This window comes from Salmo trutta, chromosome 40, assembly GCF_901001165.1.
Source record: "Salmo trutta chromosome 40, fSalTru1.1, whole genome shotgun sequence".
NCBI classification, from domain to species: domain Eukaryota; kingdom Metazoa; phylum Chordata; class Actinopteri; order Salmoniformes; family Salmonidae; genus Salmo; species Salmo trutta.
Window position 1 is genome coordinate 18,652,221 of NC_042996.1, and position 15,838 is coordinate 18,668,058.

Here is a 15,838-nt window from a genome sequence, read left to right on the forward strand (position 1 = left end):
CTGAAAGTCAGATGGCGAAGTAATGGAATCTGGGTGAGAGATGGCCGACTGACAGGTTGATTTGTCAGGAGGGAGAGGCTGCCCACGGCTGAATTTTACACCCACACACTCTCTTTCACACACTGACACACACACAGACGTGTACACACACTCACACTCGTATGCTCCCACTCCCGCACACACACATACTTAAACACCACATATAGTGTATTCGGAAAGTATTCAGACCCCTTGACTTTTTCCACATTGTTACGTTACAGCCTTGTTCTAAAATGGATTTTTCCTCATTATCACACAATACCCCATAACGACAAAGAAAAAACAGGTTTTTAGAAATGTTTGCAAAATATATGCAAAAATACCTTATTTACATAAGTATTCAGACCCTTTGTATGAGACTCAAATTGAGCTCAGGTGCATCCTGTTTCCATTGATCATCCTTGGGATGTTTCTACAACTTGATTGGAATTCACCTGTGGTAAATTCAATTGATTGGACATGATTTGGAAAGGCACACACCTGTCTATATAAGGTCCCACAGTTGACAGTGCATTTCAGAGCAAAACCAAACTATGAGGTCGAAGGAATTGTCCGTAGAGCTGTGAGACGGGATTGTGTCCAGGCACAGATATGGGGAAGGGTGACAAAACATTTCTGCAGTATTTAAGGGGAAACACAGTGGCCTCCATCATTCTTAAATGGAAGAAATTTGGAACCGCCAAGACTCTTCCTAGAGCTGGCCGCCCAGCCAAACTGAGTAATCAGGGGGAGAAGGGCCTTGGTCAGAGAGGTGACCAAGAACCCTATGGTCACTCTGACAGAGCTGCAGAGTTCCTCTGTGGAGATGGGAGAACCTTCCAGAAGGACAACCATCTCTGCAGCACTCCACTAATCAGGCGTTTATGGTAGTGGCCAGACGGAAGCCACTCCTCAGTAAAAGGTACATGACAGCCAGCTTGGAGTTTTCCCAAAAGGCACCTAAAGGACTCTCAGACCATGAGAAACAAGATTCTCTGGTCTGATGAAACCAAGACTGAACTCTTTGGCCTGAATGCAAAACGTCACATCTGTGGGGAAACCTAACACCATCCCTACGGTGAAGTATGGTGGTGGCAGCATCATGCTGTGGGGATGTTTTTTTAGCTGAAGGGACTGGGAGACTAGTCAGGATCGAGGGAAAGATGAATGGATCAAAGTACAGAGTTATCCTTGATGAAAACCTTCTCCAGAGCACTCAGCACCTCAGACTGAGGCGAAGGTTCACATTCCAACAGGACAACAACCCTAAGCACACAAGCAAGACAACGCAGGAGTGGGTTCGGGACAAGTCTCTGAATGTCCTTGAGTGGCCCATCCAGAGCCCGGACTTGAACCCGATCGAACATCTCTGGAGAAACCTGAAAATAGCTGTGCAGTGACGCTCCCCATCCAACCTGACAGGGCTTGAGAGGATCTGCAGAGAAGAATGGAAGAAATTCCCAAAATACAGGTGTGCCAAGCTTGTAGCGTCATGCCCAAGAAGACTCGAGACTGTTATCTCTGCCAAAGGTGCTTCAACAAAGTACTGAGTAAAGGTTCTGAATACTTATGTAAATTAGATATTTCCGTTTCTTATTTTTTATACATTTGCTAAAATTGATAAAAACCTGTTTTTGCTTTGTCATTATGGGTATTGTGTGTAGATTGATGAGGGGAAAATACCATTGAATCCATTTTAGAATAAGTCTTAACGTAGCAAAATGTGGAAAAAGGCAAGGGGTCTGAATACTTTCCGAAGGCATTGTATGCAAATACACACATAACACACACACAGAAGTGTGCACACATACACACACATAGCACACACACACACAGAAGATGCACACACACACATAACACACACAGGAGTGTGCACACACAAGTAGTCTATGGCTGCTTCAGTGGCATTCTAGGAGAGAGGGGAGAGCTGCCAATCAGAATCAAGACCTAGATGCAGGTCTAATTCTCTCTCTCTGTACACACACACACACACACACACACACACACACACACACACACACACACACACACACACACACAGTAACATAAATGATTTAAACACAAATGGTCCTGATAGCTGAACACAGCAGAATCACTAGATGGGGAATGGAAGGTGTGGAGGGATTCTAGGAGGACAGCTACTTGTAGTGAATACTGATGGTACGCACTGCTCAGTGTCTCTGTGTCTCAGTGCTATCAACGCTTGTCAGCTCAAAAACAGCACATCTAACAACCAACAAGTAATTGGAGACTTCTTTGACTCCCAGGCGAGGAGGCTCTCACTTTTACTCACCTTCACCAATCTTCCAGCCATGAAAGACTATTACGCTAGCTACATCTTCAATGTTGTCAGCTCTCTTGGAAGATATATTTGTTTTGACGAATCGTAAGTGAACTTTTGAAGAGTTTATATTTTCCAAAACTAAGGAATATTACAAACACAAAGCAATACAAACGTTCATAAACCATATTAACAATGTATGTCAAAATATAAGGGTCGGGATGGAAAACAACGGATAAAATAAAGGTTAAATTATTATTTATTTTTTTATGAAATAAAAAAGCGTGTCTTATTTTCCAACAGCGGAAGAATATCCACATCAGAGGAAGAAAGATGTGAGATCATGAAGATGAAATTGCAGTTGTCCGTATCGGCATGGCGATGAGAAAGCGACCTAGTGACCTCGGAAACCATGCCTTTTCTGAACTCTGTTAAAGAGAAAGACGGAGAGAATGAGGAAATGAAAGACCGAGTGGGATGAGTAACATGGAGAGCAAATGAGTTGATAAAGAAACAATACACCACACACATTAAATAAATACTATACCGTCTACTGGGCTGTATACTGTACTGTATAACGTGCTGTATACTGTGTTATATACTGTGATGTACACCATATCGTCTACCACTACAGTATACTGTGCTGTAAACTGTGATGTATACTGTGCAGTATACAGTGTTGTATACTGTGCTGTATACTGTGCTATATACTGTGATGTATACCATATCATCTACCACTACAGTATACTGTGCTGTATACTGTCATGTATACTGTGCTGTATACTGTGTTGTATACTGTGCTGTATACTGTGATGTATACTTTGATGTATACTATATCGTCTACTGTACAGTATACTGTGATGTATACTGTGTTGTATACTATGTCGTCTACAGTACTGTGTACTGTGCTGTATACTGTGATGTATACTGTGCTGCAAACTGTACTGTATACTGTGATATACACTATATCGTCTACTATGCTGTATACTGTGTTGTATACTGTGATTTATACTATACTGTCTACTGTACTGTATACTGTGATGTATACTGTACTATCCACTGTGCTGCATACTTTGTTGTATACTGTGATGCATACTGTGTTGTATACTGTGATGTATACTGTGTTGTATACTGTAATGTATACTATACCGTCTAATGTACTGTATACTGTGATGTATACTGTACTGTCCACTGTGCTGTATACTTTGTTGTATACTGTGATGTATACTGTGTTGTATACTGTGATGTATACTATACCGTCTACTGTACTGTATACTGTGATGTATACTGTACTATCCACTGTGCTGTATACTTAGTTGTATACTGTGATGTATACTGTGCTGTATACTTTGTTGTATACTTTGTTGTATACTGTGATGTATACTGTGCTGCATACTGTACTGTCTACTGTGTTGTATACTGCATTGTACACTGCGGTGTATACTGTGATGTATACTGTGTTGAATACTGTGATGTATACTATATAATCTACTGTACTGTATACTGTGATGCACACTGTGCTGTCTTCTGTGTTGTATACTGTGATGGATACTGTGTTGTATACTATGCTGTATACTGTGTTGTATACTGTGTTGTATTCAGTGCTGTATACTGTGCTGTATACTGTGCTGTATACTGTGATGTATACTGTGATGTATAATGTGCTGTATACTGTGCTATATACTGTGATGTATATCATATTGTCTACCACTACAGTATACTGTGCTGTAAACTGTGATGTATACTGTGCTGTATACTGTGTTGTATACTGTGCTGTATACTGTGGTGTATACTTTGATGTATACTATATCGTCTACTGTAGAGTATACTGTGCTGTATACTGTGATGTATACTGTGCTGTATACTGTGTTGTATACTGTGATGTATACTATGTCAACTACAGTACTGTATACTGTATTGTATACTGTGATATACACTATATCATCTATTGTACTGCAAACTGTACTGTATACTGTGATATACACTATATCGTCTACTGTGCTGTATACTGTGTTGTATACTGTGATGTATACTATATTGTCTACTGTATTGTATACTGTGATGTATACTATACCGTCTACTGTACTGTATACTGTGATGTATACTGTACTATCCTCTGTGCTGCATACTTTGTTGTATACCGTGATGTATACTATACCGTCTACTGTACTGTATACTGTGATGTATACTGTACTGCCCACTGTGCTGTATACTTTGTTGTATACTGTTATGTATACTGTGTTGTATACTGTGCTGCATACTGTACTGTCTACTGTGTTGTATACTGCATTGTACACTGCGATGTATACTGTGATGTATACTGTGTTGAATACTGTGATGTATACTATATAATCTACTGTACTGTATACTGTGACGCACACTGTGCTGTCTTCTGTGTTGTATACTGTGATGGATACTGTGATCTATACTGGGCTGTGTACTGTGATGTATACTGTGTTGTATACTGTGTTATATACTTAGCTGTATACTATGCTGTTTACTGTGTTGTATACTGTGCTGTATACTGTGTTGTATACTGTGCTGTATACTGTGCTGTATACTGTGTTGTGTACTGTGATGTATACCGTGTAGTATACTGTGTTTTATAATGTGCTGTATACTGTGCTATATACTGTGATGTATACCACATCGTCTACCACTACAGTATACTGTTCTGTAAACTGTGATGTATACTGTGCTGTATACTGTGATGTATACTGTGATGTATACTGTGTTGTATACTGTGCTGCAAACTGCACTGTATACTGTGATATATACTATATTGTCAACTGTGCTGTATACTGTGTTGTATACTGTGATGTATACTATATTGTCTACTGTACTGTATACTGTAATGTATACTATATTGTCTACTGTGTTGTATTTTTATTTTTTTTATTCATTTCACCTTTATTTCACCAGGTAGGCTAGTTGAGAACAAGTTCTCATTTGCAACTGCGACCTGGCCAAAATAAAGCGTAGCAATTCGACACATACAACAATACAGAGTTACACAAGGAATAAACAAAACACAGTCAATAAAACAGTAGAACAAAGGAAAACAAGAAGTCTATATACAGTGAGGGCAAATGAGGTAAGTTAAGGCAATAAATAGGCCATGGTGGCGAAGTAATTACAATACAGCAATTAAACACTGGAATGGTAGCTGTGCAGAAGATGAATGTGCAAGTAGAGATACTGGGGTGCAAAGGAGCAAGATAAATAAATAAATACAGTATGGGGATGAGGTAGGTAGATAGATGGGCTGTTTACAGATGGGCTATGTACAGGTGCAGTGATCTGTGAGGTGCTCTGACAGCTGGTGCTTAAAGCTAGTGAGGGAGATATGAGTCTCCAGCTTCAGAGAGTTTTGCAGTTCGTTCCAGTCATTGGCAGCAGAGAACTGGAAGGAAAGGCAGCCAAAGGAGGAATTGGCTTTGGGAGTGACCAGTGAGATATACCTGCTGGAGCGCATGCTACGAGTGGGTGCTGCTATGGTGACCAGTGAGCTGAGATAAGGCGGGGCTTTACCTAGCAGAGACTTGTAGATAACCTGTAGCCAGTGGGTTTGGCAACGAGTATGAAGCGAGGGCCAACCAACGAGAGTGTACAGGTCGCAATGGTGGGTAGTGTATGGGGCTTTGGTGACAAAACCGATGGCACCATGATAGACTGCATCCAGTTTGTTGAGTAGAGTGTTGGAGGCTATTTTATAGATGACATCACCAAAGTCGAGGATTGGTAGGATGGTCAGTTTTACGAGGGTGTGTTTGGCAGCATGAGTGAAGGATGCTTTGTTGCGATATAGGAAGCCGACTCTAGATTTCATTTTGGATTGGAGATGCTTAATGTGAGTCTGGAAGGAAAGTTTACAGTTTAACCAGACACCCAGGTATTTGTAGTTGTCCACGTAGTTGTCCAGTCAGAGCCGTCCAGAATAGTAATGCTGGAACGGGCAACCGGGTGCGGGCAGTGATCGATTGAATAGCATGCATTTAGTTTTACCTGCGTTTAAGAGCACTTGGAGGCCACGGAAGGAGAGTTGTATGGCATTGAAGCTCGTCTGGAGGTTAGTTAACAAAGTGTAGAAAGAGGGGCCAGAAGTATACAGAATGGTGTCGTCTGCGTAGAGGTGGATCAGAGAATCACCAGCAGCAAGAGCAACATCATTGATGTATACAGAGAAGAGAGTCGGCCCGAGAATTGAACCCTGTGGCGCACCCATAGAGACTGCCAGAGGTCCGGACAACAGGCCCTCCGATTTGAAACACTGAACTCTATCAGAGAAGTAGTTGGTAAACCAGGCGAGGCAATCATTTGAGAAACCAAGTCTGCCAATAGAATGTGGTGATTGACAGAGTCGAAAGCCTTGGCCAGGTCGATGAATACAGCTGCACAGTAATGTCTCTTATCGATGGCGGTTATGATATCGTTAAGGACCTTGAGCGTGGCTGAGGTGCACCCGTGACTAGCTCTGAAACCAGATTGCATAGCGGAGAAGGTACGGTGAGATTCGAAATGGTCAGTAATCTGTTTGTTAACTTGGCTTTCGAAGACCTTAGAAAGACAGGGTAGGATAGATATAGGTCTGCAGCAGTTTGGGTCTAGAGTGTCACCCCCTTTGAAGAGGGGAATGACCGCGGCACCTTTCCAATCTTTGGGAATCTCAGACGATACGAAAGAGAGGTTGAACAGGCTAGTAATAGAGGTTGCAACAATTTTGGCAGATAATTTTAGAAAGAAAGGGTCCAGATTGTCTAGCCCGGCTGATTTGTATGGGTCCAGATTTTGCAGCTCTTTTAGAACATCAGCTATCTAGATTTGGGTGAAGGAGAAATGGTGGGGGCTTTGGCGGGTTGCTGTGGGGGGTGCAGGGCTGTTAACCGGGGTAGGGGTAGCCAGGTGGAAAGCATGGCCAGCCGTAGAGAAATGCTTATTGAAATTCTCAATTATAGTGGATTTATCGGTGGTAACAGTGTTTCCTAGCCTCAGAGCAGTGGGCAGCTGGGAGGAGGTGCTCTTATTCTCCATGGACTTTACAGTGTCTAAGAACATTTTTGAGTTAGTACTACAGGATGTACATTTCTGTTTGAAAAAGCAAGCCTTAGCTTTTCTAACTGCCTGTGTATATTTGTTCCTAACTTCCCTGACAAGTTGCTGTGCTGAATAGTGTATTCTCTACTGTACTGCAAACTGTACTGTATACTGTGATATATACATTACATTTACATTTTACATTTTAGTCATTTAGCAGACGCTCTTATCCAGAGCGACTTACATTTCATACATTTTTTTTCTGGCCTATATCGTCTACTGTGTTGTATACTGTGTTGTATACTGTGATGTATACTATATTGTCTACTGTACTGTATACTGTGATGTAGACTATACCGTCTACTGTACTGAATACTGTGATGTATACTGTACTATCCACTGTGCTGCATACTCTGTTGTATACTGTGATGTATACTGTGTTGTATACTGTGATCTATACTATACCATCTACTGTACTGTATACTGTGATGTATACTGTACTGTCCACTGTGTTGTATACTTTGTTGTATACTGTGTTGTATACTGTGATGTATACTGTGTTGTATACTGTGATGTATACTGTGTTGTATACTGTGCTGCATACTGTACTGTCCACTGTGTTGTATGCTGCGTTGTACACTGCAATGTATACTGTGATGTATACTGTGATGTTTACTATACCGTCTACTGTACTGTATACTGTGATGTATACTGTGCTGTCTTCTGTGTTGTATACTGTGATCTATACTGTGCTGTGTACTGTGACGTATACCGTGTTGTATACTGTCTGGTATACTTTGTTGTATACTGTGTTGTATACTGTGATGTATACTGTGTTGTATACTGTGATGTATACTGTGTTGTATACTGTGCTGCATACTGTACTGTCTACTGTGTTGTATGCTGCGTTGTACACTGCGATGTATACTGTGATGTATACTGTGTTGTATACTGTGATGTATACTGTATAATCTACTGTACTGTATACTGTGATGCATACTGTGCTGTCTTCTGTGTTGTATACTGTGATCTATACTGTGCTGTGTACTGTGATGATACCGTGTTGTATACTGTCTGGTATACTGTGTTGTATACTGTGATGTATACTGTGATGTATACTGTGCTGTATACTGTTTTGTATACTGTGATGTATACCGTGTTGTATACAGTGATGTATACTGTGCTGCATACTGCACTGTATACTGTGTTGTATACAGTGATGTATACTGTGATGTATACTGTGCTGTTTACTGTGTTGTATACTGTACTGTATACTGTGTTGTATACTGTGATGTATACAAAGTTGTCTACTGTACTGTATACTGTAATGTCTACTGTACTGTATACTGTGCTGCATACTGTGATGTCTACTGTGTTGTATACTGTACTGTATACTGTAATGTACACTATATCGTCTACTGTGTTGTATAGTGTAATGTATACTATATCGTCTACTGTGCTGTATACTGTAATGTCTACTGTACTGTATACTGTGCTGCATACTGTAATGTCTACTGTACTGTCTACTGTGTTGCATACTGTACTGTCTACTGTAGTGTTTACTGTACTGTATAATGTGCGTTATACTGTGATGTACACTGTGTTGTATACTGTGTTGTATACTGTGATGTATACTGTGTTGTCTACTGTGCTGTATACTGTGTTGTAAACTGTATTGTATACTGTGTTGTATACTGTGCTGCATGCTGTGATGTCTTCTGTACTGTATACTGTGATGCATACTGTGATGTATACTGTGTTGTATACTGTGTTATATACCGTACTGTATACTGTGTTGTCTACTGTGTTGTGTACTGTGCTGTACACTTTGATGTATACTGTGCTGTATACTGTGTTGTATACCGTACTGTACACTGTGATGTATACTTTGTTGTCTACTGTGTTGTATACTGTGCTGTATACTGTGATGTATACTGTGTTGTATACTGTGCTGTACACTGTGATATAAAATATATTGTCTACTGTGTTGAATAGTGTGCTGTATACTGTGATGTATACTGTGATGTATACTGTGCTGTATACTGTGTTCTATACTGTGATATATATTGTGCTGTATACTGTGATGTATACTATATCGTCTACTGTGTTGAATACTGTACCATATACTGTGATGTATACTGTGATGTATACTATATCGTCTACTGTGTTGCATACTGTGATGTATAATGTGTTGTATACTGCACTGTATACTGCGGTGTATACTGTGTTGTATACTGTGCTGTACACTGTGATGTATACTGTGTTGTATACTGTGTTGTATACCGTACTGTACACCGTGATGTATACTGTGTTGTCTACTGTGTTGTATACTGTGCTGTATACTGCGATGTATACTTCATTGTCTACTGTGTTGTATACTGTGTTGTATACTGTGCTGTATACTGTGAGGTATACTGTGATGTATACTGTGTTGTATACTGTGCTGTATACTGTGTTGTATACTGTGATGTATACTGTGTTGTATACTGTATCGTCTACTGTGTTGTATACTGTGCTGTATACTGTGCTGTATACTGTATCGTCTACTGTGATGTATACTGTGCTGTATACTGTATCATCTACTGTGTTGTATACTGTGCTGTATACTGTGTTGTATACTGTGATGTATACTGTGCTGTATACAGTGATATATACCATATTGTCTACTGTGCTGTATACTGTACTGTATACTGTACTGTATACTGTACGGTCTACTGTGCTGTCTACTGTGCTGTCTACTGTGCTGTATACTGTACTGTCTACTGTGTTGTATACTGCACTGTATACTGTGTTGTATACTGTACTGTCTACTGTGCTGTCTACTGTGCTGTCTACTGTACTGTCTACTGTGCTGTCTACTGTGCTGTATACTGTACTGTCTACTGTACTGTCTACTGTGTTGTATACAGTAATGTCTACTGTACTGTCTACTGTGTTGTCTACTGTACTGTCTACTGTACTCACTACTGTGTTGTATACTGTACTGTCTACTGTGTTGTATACTGTGCTGTATACTGTACTGTATACTGTGATGTATACTGTACTGTATACTGTTTTGTATACTGTACTGTGTACTGTACTGTCTACTGTGTTGAATACTGTGCTGTCTACTGTACTGTCTACTGTGTTGTATACAGTAATGTCTACTGTACTGTCTACTGTGTTGTCTACCGTACTGTCTACTGTACTCACTACTGTGTTGTATACTGTACTGTCTACTGTGTTGTATACTGTGCTGTATACTGTACTGTATACTGTGATGTATACTGTACTGTATACTGTATTGTATACTGTACTGTGTACTGTACTGTCTACTGTGTTGAATACTGTACTGTCTACTGTGTTGTATACGGTACTGTCTACTCTACTGTCTACTGTGCTGTCTACTGTGCTGTCTACTGTACTGTCTACTGTACTGTATAATGTGATGTATACTGTGATGTATACTGTACTGTCTACTGTACTGTCTACTGTGTTGTCTACTGTACTGTCTACTGTACTGTCTACTGTGTTGTATACTGTACTGTCTACTGTGTTGTATACTGTGCTGTATACTGTACTGTATACTGTGATGTATACTGTACTGTATACTGTGTTGTATACTGTACTGTATACTGTACTGTCTACTGTGTTGTATACTGTACTGTCTACTGTGTTATATACTGTACTGCATACTGTACTGTCTACTGTGTTGAATACTGTACTGTAAACTGTACTGTATACTGTGACGTATACTGTACTGTATACTGTGTTGTGTACTGTACTGTATACTGTACTGTCTACTGTGTTGTATACTGTACTGTCTACTGTGTTATATACTGTACTGTATACTGTACTGTCTACTGTGTTGAATACTGTACTGTAAACTGTACTGTCTACTGTGTTGTATACTGTACTGTCTACTTTGTTGTATACTGCACTGTCTACTGTGTTGTATACTGTGCTGTATACTGTACTGTATACTGTTTTGTATACTGTACTGTGTACTGTACTATCTACTGTGTTGAATACTGTACTGTCTACTGTGTTGTATACGGTACTGTCTACTGTACTGTCTACTGTGCTGTCTACTGTGCTGTCTACTGTACTGTCTACTGTACTGTATAATGTGATGTATACTGTGATGTATACTGTACTGTCTACTGTACTGTCTACTGTACTGTCTACTGTGTTGTATACTTTACTGTTTTCTGTGTTGTGTACTGTCTACTGTATTGTCTACTGTACTGTCTACTGTGTTGTATACTGTAGTGTCTACTGTACTGTATAATGTGCTTTATACTGTGATGTATACTGTTTTGTATACTGTGATGTATGCTGTGTTGTCTGCTGTGCTTTATACTGTGTTGAATACTGTATTGTCTACTGTGTTGTATACTGTGCTGCATACTGTGATGTCTTCTGTACTGTATACTGTCATGCATACTGTGATGTATACTGTGTTGTATACTGTGTTATATACCGTACTGTATACTGTGTTGTCTACTGTGTTGTATACTGTGCTGTACACTGTGATGAATACTGTGTTGTATACTGTGTTGTATACCGTACTGTACACTGTGATGAATACTATGTTGTATACTGTGCTTTATACTGTGATGTATACTGTGTTGTATACTGTGCCATACACTGATATATACTATATTGTCTACTGTGTTGTATACTGTGCTGTATACTGTGATGTATACTGTGATGTATACTGTGTTGTATACTGTGATGTATATTGTGCTGTATACTGTGATGTATACTATATCATCTACTGTGTTGTATACTGTGATGTACACTGTGATGTATACTATATTGTCTACTGTGCTGTATACTGTACTGTATACTGTGATGTATACTGTGATGTATACTGTGTTGTAGACTGTGATGTATACTTTGATGTATATTGTGCTGTATACTGTGATGTATACTATATCATCTACTGTTTTGTATACAGTGATGTATACTGTACTGTCTACTGTACTGTCTACTGTGTTGTATACTGTACTGTCTACTGTACTGTATACTGTACTGTCTACTGTACTGTATACTGTACTGTCTACTGTACCATCTACTGTGATGTATACTGTACTGTATACTGTGTTGTCTACTGTACTGTCTACTGTGCTGTATACTGTGCTGTATACTCTGCTGTATACTGTACTGTATACTGTACTGTCTACTGTGCTGTATACTTTGCTGTATACTGTGTTGTATACTGTACTGTCTACTGTACTGTCTACTGTACTGTCTACTGTGCTGTATACTGTGCTGTCTACTGTGCTGTCTACTGTGCTGTATACTGTACTGTCTACTGTACTGTCTACTGTACTGTCTACTGTGCTGTATACTGTACTGTCTACTGTGCTGTCTACTGTGCTGTCTACTGTGTTGTGTACTGTCTACTGTGCTGTCTACTGTGCTGTCTACTGTGCTGTCTACTGTACTGTCTACTGTGCTGTATACTGTACTGTCTACTGTACTGTCTACTGTGCTGTGTACTGTGTTGTGTACTGTCTACTGTGCTGTCTACTGTGCTGTCTACTTTGCTGTCTACTGTGCTCTATACTGTGCTGTCTACTGTGCTGTCTACTGTGCACAGCATACAGCTAAAGTCAATGCTACTTTTATGACTACAACCCATTCTCATGACCCAAGACATATACATAATGATTTATATATGTGGCTCTGCTCACGAGTCACTAGTCAAACGAGTCACAACCTTTCATTCAAATCTTCACGTTCTGGACTAATGCAGAGAAACAAGGATAAATAACCGCTCGTCAACTCCATAATATCAGTCCCACTGTGGTGACAAGCTTGTGACTCTCTGCCATACAGTATAAATCATCTATGAACCGTGGGTTGAGAAAGCAGCCGTTTTCAAAGCAGAGGGAGGGAGAGTCAGAGGGAGGGGAGGAGGGAGGAAATTAAGGATTCGTTACGATTTCGCTGGAGAAGTTGATTAGGCCGTGAATCCACCTCTAATTCCATTTGCTCTAATGAATATGCAGTTTCAATCAGAGCTGCTCAAATAATCAGCCTGCCGGTCGTAGAGAGGACAGGGAGAGGCTGAGGAGCGTGGTTCACAGCGACGCCAGGGAAAATAAATTCACCACAATTACACATCCCACTCTCTGCAGGGAAAGCACCGTGCAGCATGTTAATACTACTATACACATACAGTACACACATGTACACACATACATGTACATTGACAAACACAAGCACATTCATGTAATCACACAGTCCACAGGTTAGCATTGTATGTATGTCTGAAAGGCAGACATTTCACAGGTAATATCAAGGGAAGAAGAGGAAATGGGGACAGACAGAGACATACTGTAAGGTCAATGTCACATTGACAGATGATGTCACTTTGTTGGAAGAATGCTATAAGGAGGCCAGCATTGATGTTGAGGGGATTCTAGTCTGGACCTGTAGATTATACTTCAACTGATGTTGAGGGGATTCTAGTCTGGACCTGTAGATTATACTTCAACTGATGTTGAGGGGATTCTAGTCTGGACCTGTAGATTATACTTCAACTGATGTTGAGGGGATTCTAGTCTGGACCTGTAGATTATACTTCAACTGATGTTGAGGGGATTCTAGTCTGGACCTGTAGATTATACTTCAACTGATGTTGAGGGGATTTTAGTCTGGACCTGTAGATTATACTTCAACTGATGTTGAGGGGATTCTAGTCTGGACCTGTAGATTATACTTCAACTGATGTTGAGGGGATTCTAGTCTGGACCTGTAGATTATACTTCAACTGATGTTGAGGGGATTCTAGTCTGGACCTGTAGATTATACTTCAACTGATGTTGAGGGGATTCTAGTCTGGACCTGTAGATTATACTTCAACTGATGTTGATGGGATTCTAGTCTGGACCTGTAGATTATACTTCAACTGATGTTGAGGGGATTCTAGTCTGGACCTGTAGATTATACTTCAACTGATGTTGAGGGGATTCTAGTCTGGACCTGTAGATTATACTTCAACTGATGTTGAGGGGATTCTAGTCTGGACCTGTAGATTATACTTCAACTGATGTTGAGGGGATTCTAGTCTGGACCTGTAGATTATACTACAACTGATGTTGAGGGGATTCTAGTCTGGACCTGTAGATTATACTTCAACTGATGTTGAGGGGATTCTAGCCTGGACCTGTAGATTATACTTCAACGGATGTTGAGGGGATTCTAGTCTGGACCTGTAGATTATACTTCAACTGATGTTGAGGGGATTCTAGCCTGGACCTGTAGATTATACTTCAACTGATGTTGAGGGGATTCTAGCCTGGACCTGTAGATTATACTTCAACTGATGTTGAGGGGATTCTAGTCTGGACCTGTAGATTATACTTCAACTGATGTTGAGGGGATTCTAGTCTGGACCTGTAGATTATACTTCAACTGATGTTGAGGGGATTCTAGTCTGGACCTGTAGATTATACTTCAACTGATGTTGAGGGGATTCTAGTCTGGACCTGTAGATTATACTTCAACTGATGTTGAGGGGATTCTAGTCTGGACCTGTAGATTATACTTCAACTGATGTTGAGGGGATTCTAGTCTGGACCTGTAGATTATACTTCAACTGATGTTGAGGGGATTCTAGTCTGGACCTGTAGATTATACTTCAACTGATGTTGAGGGGATTCTAGTCTGGACCTGTAGATTATACTTCAACTGATGTTGAGGGGATTCTAGCCTGGACCTGTAGATTATACTTCAACTGATGTTGAGGGGATTCTAGCCTGGACCTGTAGATTATACTTCAACTGATGTTGAGGGGATTCTAGTCTGGACCTGTAGATTATACTTCAACTGATGTTGAGGGGATTCTAGTCTGGACCTGTAGATTATACTTCAACTGATGTTGATGGGATTCTAGTCTGGACCTGTAGATTATACTTCAACTGATGTTGATGGGATTCTAGTCTGGACCTGTAGATTATACTTCAACTGATGTTGAGGGGATTCTAGTCTGGACCTGTAGATTATACTTCAACTGATGTTGAGGGGATTCTAGTCTGGACCTGTAGATTATACTTCAACTGATGTTGAGGGGATTCTAGTCTGGACCTGTAGATTATACTACAACTGATGTTGAGGTGATTCTAGTCTGGACCTGTAGATTATACTTCAACTGATGTTGAGGGGATTCTAGCCTGGACCTGTAGATTATACTTCAACTGATGTTGAGGGGATTCTAGCCTGGACCTGTAGATTATACTTCAACTGATGTTGAGGGGATTCTAGTCTGGACCTGTAGATTATACTTCAACTGATGTTGAGGGGATTCTAGTCTGGACCTGTAGATTATACTTCAACTGATGTTGAGGGGATTCTAGTCTGGACCTGTAGATTATACTTCAACTGATGTTGAGGGGATTCTAGTCTGGACCTGTAGATTATACTTCAACTGATGTTGAGGGGATTCTAGTCTGGACCTGTAGATTATACTTCAACTGATGTTGAGGGGATTCTAGTCTGGACCTGTAGATTATA

At 40.3% G+C, this 15,838-nt stretch overlaps 1 protein-coding gene across 2 annotated transcripts in view; it reads right to left on the minus strand.

The window, feature by feature from the left end:
• Positions 1 to 15,838, minus strand: part of grm8a (glutamate receptor, metabotropic 8a) — a 276,591-nt gene that overhangs the window by 158,501 nt on the left and 102,252 nt on the right. The gene's annotated exons all lie outside the window — the stretch shown is intronic.